Below are 9,124 nucleotides of genomic sequence, written 5' to 3' on the forward strand. Positions count from 1 at the left end.
TGAGAGGAGGCTTACCAGAAGAAAGGTTAGGCTCCTTTAGAACCACAGAACTGGAGTTAATAGGGCTAGAAGAGGCCTGCTTCTTCTTCTCAAAACTTTGCCATAATTTTACAACTGGAGGAGTGGATTCAGGTAAAACAGGAGAGTTGCTCAGATCAGAAGCATTAGGGACAGAATCATGTTCTTTAAGCTCTTGAAGAACTGAAAATCTAGAGCCTCCACCTGAAGACTTCTTGGATCCACTTCCATCATTAGATTTCTTCTTATTCCTGTAGCTCATAAGCATCCATGGCCCCATATCATCCTTGATCACTTCACATTGAAGATTAGATTTATCAAGCTGCATAGAAACATCAGAAGCAACAGATTCTTCTACATTCTCAGGGGCAGACACATTATCACATGAAACATCATTGGAAGTAGCAGGATTGTCAGTGGACCTAATAGAAGGGCACTTCTCCTTAGCATGACCAAAACAACCACATTCAAAACAAATAAGAGAAATCCCCTCATACACCACATTATAGGCTACAGATTCAACTTCAACAAAAGGACGCAGAGGTTTGCTTAAATCAACTTCCACACATACTCTAGCAAACTTACCCCTAGTTTATCCAACAGTAAGCTTATCGACCTTAACTACATCACCAATGATTTTTCCAATTTTGGCAACAGTAAATTCCTTGAAAAACTTCACAGGCAAGCCAAAAATCCTAACCCAGAGAGCCATTTTTCCCATAGATTCAGTAAGGGGATCAAACTCAGGCCTATACTGCCTAACAATCCAGGGACCCTCGCACAGAGCATAATTCATATCCTCTTCAAGATTAAATTTCACAATATAATAGTCATTAGGCAAATCAATAAGTTTCCAACCTCCCTTAACTTGCCACTTACGTCTTAAACCACGAAGAATGAAATCAAAGGTGTTTGTAGAATTAGGTTTTCCCATAAGCTTAACCACAACGGCACATCTCCAATCAAAATCAAGCTTACTATGAACTTTCCCAGAGAAAGAAACATTCAAGCCATGCTTACCCTGCGTGTAGGAACAGTCATCATCAGTGAACTCAAAGTCTTCAGTCATAGTTTGATGGTAGCGCTCCGTGGAGTTTGTGAGAGTACTAGCATAGGACTGAGTCAGCTTCGCAGGAGCTGAAATCTGAAAGCCAGGAACCGGATCCTCCATTCTTAGAGCTTCTAGGTCAGAGCTGATATCACCACCAGCTTTCAAGCGTTTTCGTTGCGCCATAACAAGATCCGAGGATCCGCCGCTTCCCAGAGGAGCGGCAGAGAAGATGAAGGGTGGATTCGCCACCAGAAATCACAAAAAACCCAGGAAAATCGACAAGAAACGAAGAGAAAATTGGCCAATACGAGCAGGAGTACAGAAACGGCTAATTTGGGGAAGGCGCGTTCTCTAACTTTTAGCTTTTAGTTACTTGTGTATCCTGAGTCAAATTTTTGATTGCAATGAATCGGCTAATACAAGATAAAACACTAAAACACAATTGAACAGACAAGCACAACCTGATTTCATATTCACAACCCAATTTCAGAAGCATTTCATTAAAAAAAATGTTTAGACAGGAAAAATACAAACTTGTTTCTGATCTTACCCTCGTGTGAAAAGCAACTATTTGTTGTACTAGCTCCATTAGATCATCAAACGGGGTCTCATCACTCTGCAACTGAAACAGCAAGTTAGCACCAATGCTCAAGAGTTAACATACATATAGCATGAAATTAAGAGTTTCTTATCTTGATTAACTAACACATGTTACAACAACAATTGCAACATTAAGTGATACATGATACAAGCATTGAAAGAAACTGCAAAATAATATTTTCTAACGGTGTACTAATTTCAATGTACAGAAATGAAGAATGATCGAGATTAACTTGTCATGCTACCTCAATTAAATTTTCCAACAAATGAAGCTAATACATGTCCAAAGGATAAAAATTCACACCTGTCGCTTGGCATATTCTTGAGCAATTTCAGCAATTTCTCCAGCTAAGTTCCTGATTACAAGATAGTCACAATAGTGAGGATATATATAGTCCATATACCTAAGGGAGCTTAACAAATATGCAAGGACTAAAATGATGAAACTCACATACCACAAATTGCGTATCATTCTGTTAGAAATTAAAAGATTCTAACCTTCATGTCCTCATGAACCAATATCACCGTCTAAACTTTAAGCTTTCCTGCACAATAAAGCAAATGAAAATATCAAACACACCAAAACCACAGTTTGATCTAATTGAACTAACCCAAAAGATTGAAATCCTTGATCTAACAAAAAATATTAAAATCCAACCAAATACCAAATACAGATTTGACTAAATATAATTTTTTCACTCACCTTGATCCAACACAAAGGATGAAACCTGTGGAGCTAATACTTGCATTCATCACCGAAGCTAGTTTCCAGCCAGCTCCAATTATCTCTTCAATTGTGATTGCTTTTGGTAAATCGAAAATCAGTGACCTGCAAACCCGGAAGAACAATCAAAGTCAAGCCTCAGATGCTAATGCCCTTGCCACAAACAGTGTTAATCATGAACTTGGTTTCATTGCTTTTGACCATCCTCCCAACCATGCCGCACAAGCCTTTCTAATTGACATTGCTGCTGTTTATAGAGCTAGGATGAGCTCTTCCTCTAATTTTTCGTAGTTTGTTTTTTCTGCTTTGGGTCTTTTTGACCCGTTTGTAACCAAAAAAAAAAAAACCAAGCCTCAGATACCTCACTCAATCTCAGACGTAAAATACTTGACTATCCATTCTTTCTCTCTTTCTATTCTATTGCAAATCCACATAGACATTGAAATGTGAATGGATTTGGCTAGAAAACATATCTTGTTTGCATATACCGGATGTAAATTGTTTTTGGCCATACACAGCAATCAAATCTGCAACTAAATATTTTTGCTCAGAATTGTCATCATTAACATTCAACGGGTAGATTTTTGGATTTTCAATCAATTTTAGATGCATTGCATTGCATTGCATGCATTTTATCTATGTGTATATATTTCTGATGAACAGCTAAATCCTAATGTGAGTTATCAAAAGGTCTGCAATCACACCCACTGTTAAAAGTAAAATAAACAGAACACAGACCTTCAACACGGAATTGAGAACATGCAACCTTCACCGAACCTGCAAAAAAAATAAAAGTATTCGCAAGACCCAATCCAAAATCCAACTGGTCATGTGAATAAAAAATAATAACACACTCAACGATTCTGCATCCAGGAACCCAGAAAGAGAGGTAGAGTGCCTAGAATCTTGTACAAAAATAAAAAAGAGATTACCTTTCTCATGAAAGCCAAAGAAGAACGATATCTATAATTCATTGACCACTATACAAAAATTTGTGAGCCAGAAGCATAATTCTAAATGAAAGCTAAACAAACTAATGTAAGTATAAATTTGGCGAAAGAAAATTCAGCTACCTTTATGACAAGTATAGGGTGGAGGTGAGAGAGAGGATTAATCTCCGTGTTAAATTGTTTCTCCAATCGAGCTGCCAAGAGGTATGAAGTACAAAAAGGGGTTTAATACCAATTAGCTGAATTCAAAATCATATATTACATGGCGGGCTCTCACCTTGACAACACTGTGTAAAAGCAGGACTTGAAGTCACAGGAGGTTGATCCTCTACATCAGTCCTATTAGCAATCGAAATTATGCAAGTAAAGCCTAGGGGTCTCGAAGGCGCTCCACAATCTGAAGATGAAGCAATCAAAAAAAAAAAACAGAAAGAGGATAGATCTAAGTGGGCTACCTGAATTTGTTCCAGATGAAAAAGTTGAGCATCTTGGATGGCGTAAGCTCCTTCATCCAAGTAGTCCGGCATTTGAACGAGGAAAATAACAATAGGGCAGGTAATTAGATCAGAAACAGTTAGGATATCAAAATGAGTGCAAAGAAGATCAAAATTCAGATTCATAATATTAAAAACAAAATAACAAACTTAGGAGAAGTAAGCACACCTGAAAAAATATAACCCGCTTACAGCCTCACACACACAGAGCACCACCTTTAATCTAAAATCCAATTCCAAAACACATGCAGAACAACAAACCAAACAGTTCAAGTATAAAGGAAGTGAAATACTTATCAAGGTTAATGAAACATTCGAGTGACTACAATACTCAAACTCGTACTTCATCGGTCAAACTTGTCCTCATTCTTCAGTTCATCTCTTTACCTCATGATAATCCACATAATCCACAAAACAGACGCTTGAATTAATTTTGGTTTAAAGAATGGATTGCTGATCTAAAAGTGAAAATAAAATTCAGTGTGAAAGACGAATTCCTTACCAGATTTATAGGATCCAACTGCGATTTTCATTCCACTAAGCTCCACAGCTGCACATTAATCACCAAAAAGAATTTTAAGCATATTTAACAAAAAAACTCTAATAGTTTTTTAACCTTTACAATACTAAAAACAAAAGTAAAGAAGCAATCATCACCTTCCCAGCAAATGAAAGGAATAAATTGCAAAACTGATACAGCAATAATGAACTTGAAGAGCACGACCAAGTTGAAAAATCCATGTTGATAATAATTATCATTTCCGTAGGCAATTATTCATATGTTCAAGTGCATCAATCATATTGCATCAAATAAAGTATTCCAAGCAACCAATTTTGATTAAAATCCTTATCAGACTGCGCTAAACATATAATGATATCAAAAATTACTCACAACATTGCAAGACTGAGGCAATAGATCAGTGACACCAATTCCCCTAATATATTGTTGTGCTCTAACCTCCTGCAATAATTTTCATCACTGGCAACAATATCAAAACAAAAACGTCAAGTCTCAATACCTAAATATCCTAAACTTTGGACCACGATTGACATGGGCACTTACAATGAGAACACAGTGAGAACAAATTCTGCAGCTGATAAGTTCTTGAGGAATCAAAAATTTCACAGTTGGGATAAAATCAAGCTATCCATATAGATGCAACAGCATCTATTGCATCTATATCAAACCTAAAGCTCACTTTCCAAGCTTCACTTTTCATATCTAGTCGGTCCCAATCCAATTTAAGACCAGCTCATTATATTCACAAACTTTCCAAACAAACACCCAATTTATACCCAATAAAGAGTCCAGATCAAGACCCCCATGGTAAAATACCAGCATGGTTGAGCACAGGATGATATCTAGCTACTATATATTACTACGAGTAGCCGTGACCAGAAATGTAAAAAAATTCATCTACTATGTAGGTCCAATTCCACAGATACATATATCCAAACATAAAAGACACAGTGACCAAGTTTACAAGGGTCAGTGACACCAGAAACACAGGTCCGAAGTGAGAGATCAAACAACCCCTTTCTGGATAGCTTTGAACTAGAGAAAAAGGCGGGCATCTGCTTAACCCTACTTCACTAAAGAACTGAGATCAAAGAAGAGAAGCAAAATATCTATCCTGATGCTTAATAGGAATTTGGTGGGTGGGATCTTAAGTATACCAAAGTGGTCCCCGTTCCAATCAAACCAATGCAAGTGAAAGATACACAATTATATCTAGAAAATATCCAAGCTATCATGATGTTTCATTAAAAAATAAATCTAAATTGGGATATTTCTGATGTGAAGTCAATCTTTTAACAATATGTTATGTCGAATAATGAATTTAAGAGAGATGAAGAAAAAGGAGCCGCAGTTGTAGGTTATGTTGTTTGAGACCTGAATATTCCAAAATGAGCACTCAATCAACCCATTCTCTCTACTTTTCCATTTGTAGTCTTTCTCTAGTAACTAATCTCTTGTTTCTTTCGACACAGAAAAATTATTGGTAGCAGTCGAGAAAATAAATACTTCATAAGACAGTAAAAAAAAAATTCTAATAATAGCAACCAAAATTGAAAATGAATATAAAAGTTGGGATTATAATGAAACAGCTATAAGCATCCGGTATGTCACAATAAAGAGACAATACCTTCTCAAATGCTACAATCAAGTTATCCCTTGCAGGTGAAAAGGGATTATCCACCGTCATGCTACGAAAATATTGATAAACAGTGACCACCTCATCGCCTGAATAAGAGGCCAGTATAGCAAGCTGAAGTATAATGAGGATAACAGTGAAAGATCAGAAATCATATGCAAGCACATCAATGGAAATAATGGCAGCTACTGTGTTTACAAAAGTAATAAGAAAAATAACAAGACAACACCTGATGATGAGGATTCCCACTTGATGGCGAACAAGATGCAGCTTGCAAGTAGTAACTTGAGGCAGCAGCATACTCACGAGTTTTGGAGTCCCCCTCTCCATACAGTCCTTTGTAGCGTGCAAGGTCACCCAAGTAAATCAAACAGCGGTGACATGATATCAAACCTTTCTGTCCATCTTTATCCATAACAATTCGATTTTCAGAATCCTCAGACAAATAGCCAAGAGGAAGCCCATACTTTGCTCTGATCTTCACTATTAAATCATGATAAAATCCAGTCGCTTCTGAAAGGAATGTTTTAAACTGCAATCTTATTTTTGTAATATGATCAGGTCGAGTAGGACCCTTCAAACTTTGTGATGAGTTTGAACCTGTAGAAGCCATAGCAGCACTAAAGTGTGCACGCAATTCGTCGATCCACTTGTAATGTAACTACCACAAAGCATACTCAACATTGTGTTGCTCTGAAAATGCATGGTCCTCTAGAATTATAGCTTCATAATTCTCACGTATCTGTTGCCAGGCATTGGGATCTGATGGAACTCGCGCTTGGGCAGACCTTCGACGCCTGCTCTCCAACTCAGTAATCTGTAGAAGAAAAGTATGTGTAAAAGAATGCAGATAACAAGGCATAAACCTGAAGAAAAGGCTTGCCCACACAAAGATTCCTATTGTAAGTCTTCCAAATCGATACTATAAACAGTAAAATTTTAAGACACATTAGCCCAGACATGTTAGAACAAAGTATGGAGTGCATGCAGCACACATGCAGTTTCAAAACTGTTATCCAGAATAGATATACCTTGTCATACAAACGCTGAGCACGCTCCCATGGTGGAGGAGCAGACATTTTATCAGTCTGAATGATCATCATCCATCAAATATGTTTGATCAACTGCAAGCAGCATCAAATCTGCACAAATGAAAATAAAGAAAAACAAACTCACATCAGATAACGAAGGAACAATCTACCAAATATAGCTTCAACCATAAAAATCATCCCATAGATTCCAGTGAAAGCTTTATATACTACGACTAGCCCCTCCCCGTAAATTTCAAAATCCTAGAACCAAATAAGTCCTTAAGGTCACAATGCTTCGGACCGTGTTGGGTTTCCAAGCAAACCCTAATTTAACCGGGTCGAGAAACCATAGCTGGGTTTATAAGGAAAAAAAATAAAAATTGGAAAAACTGTGACGAAAAAGAGCATGAAAGCACATAGAAATAAAGAAAAATTTGAGATCCGCAGAAGCGAAAAACAAGAAACAAAGATCAATCGGCTCCAATTACAAGAATTAGAAAAGGAAGAAAAGGTACATGTGTAAACCGGATCTACGAAACGATTGATGAGACTAGAGCATCGGATGGAGAAAGCGAAAGGGAAGGAAAAAAGAAAGTTTGGTGAGAGAAAAGGGAGAGGAGGACGAAAGGAGAGAGAGAGAGAGTGAGGGTGTGGTTTGGTTTCTTTTGGTTTTTTGGGTTCAAAACGGGGATGAGGTTAGAGAGGCAATTTCTTTATGTTTTCTTTTTTCTATTTATTTCATTACCACTACCTAAAATACGAGGACTTCTTTTATTTTCCAGCCCAGGCGAACAAAATATAGAACACAATAAGAATCAGGCTTCTAATTACCATGACATCATCAATGGCCAACAAAATATTGAAATCCACACTTTGTTCTAAATCCATCTTTATGTCATAATAAAACAGTAATTCAATCCTAGAAGATAAAAATTCATCAAATCTTCAAAACTATTTCTAGTCGTGAAGAGCATGAAACCCACAAATATGTGATTACAGAAAAAAGAACAAATTGAAACTTATTATTATTAACTTGACAGAATCATATGGAAAGTGGGTAGTAATGAGCATTAAAATTGAACATAGATACCTCATCGATAGATTTCGAGTGACCTAAATTAGATGAGTGAAAGAACACTATTTTACTCCCTAGTTCAATCGAGTGACTAAAAAATACCAAAAGTTGATAGGGACGCAAGTTACCAAAAACAAAAAAACACTCAGAGTAGCATGGTTTTTTGCACATTAAATGCAGTAATCCTTAAAATCTTATGATGGTATATCATCACAACAGAAAATTTTGAAATATGCATCAAGTGTCAGATCTATGACATGAAATGAAACATTCAAAACCTTGTAGATATCTTCTAGAGTTTTGGCCTCCATGACCTCAATATCACGAGCAAGGGTAAGATTACCTTCATTGAGTTTAGTGTTATTGATAGTGTCCTGCATTGCTTCTCTTTCTTCATCTTCTGACACCATCTCATCATTAAGCTCAAAATTGCTACCCTGTAAAGGCCAACGGGAGAACAAGCATCAGAAACACACTATAAGATACTAATGTCAAATTCACACCTTTCAGCCGGTGTATAATTTTCTAGAGCACCTAATGCATTCATATGCAGAGAGAGAGAGAGAGAGAGAGAGAGGAATTTGAAGAACCGCTTTACAAATATAAATTCCATGACTTACATGTCGAGGAAGGATGTCACAGATTTTCTTTTTACGCAGCAGATCATCACAAGATGTAAAGACTTGCTTTACAAACTGCGAACATACTCAAAATTGTTAGCACCAAATCATATAACTTGTATAATCTTCTGTCAACTTCCCTAGTCAATTAACAAAACACATGCCATTTTTTTTTTAAAAGCACAAACCTCCTTATTGTCAAGGAAAAGGGCAATCAGAAGTGCATTTGGATATTCTTCAAATTTCAGATTTATCATGAATGCGATATCCAAAACAAACATATCATCTGGTCCAGGAACCAATCTGCAGTACGACGAGATACAAATTAAAAGTCAACAAAGCGACTCATTAACAAATCACAATGACACCTTTCAGAACGTCATATCAAACAATTACTTCAATAAG

Source organism: Fragaria vesca, linkage group LG2 (genome assembly GCF_000184155.1).
Source record: "Fragaria vesca subsp. vesca linkage group LG2, FraVesHawaii_1.0, whole genome shotgun sequence".
Lineage (NCBI taxonomy): Eukaryota > Viridiplantae > Streptophyta > Magnoliopsida > Rosales > Rosaceae > Fragaria > Fragaria vesca.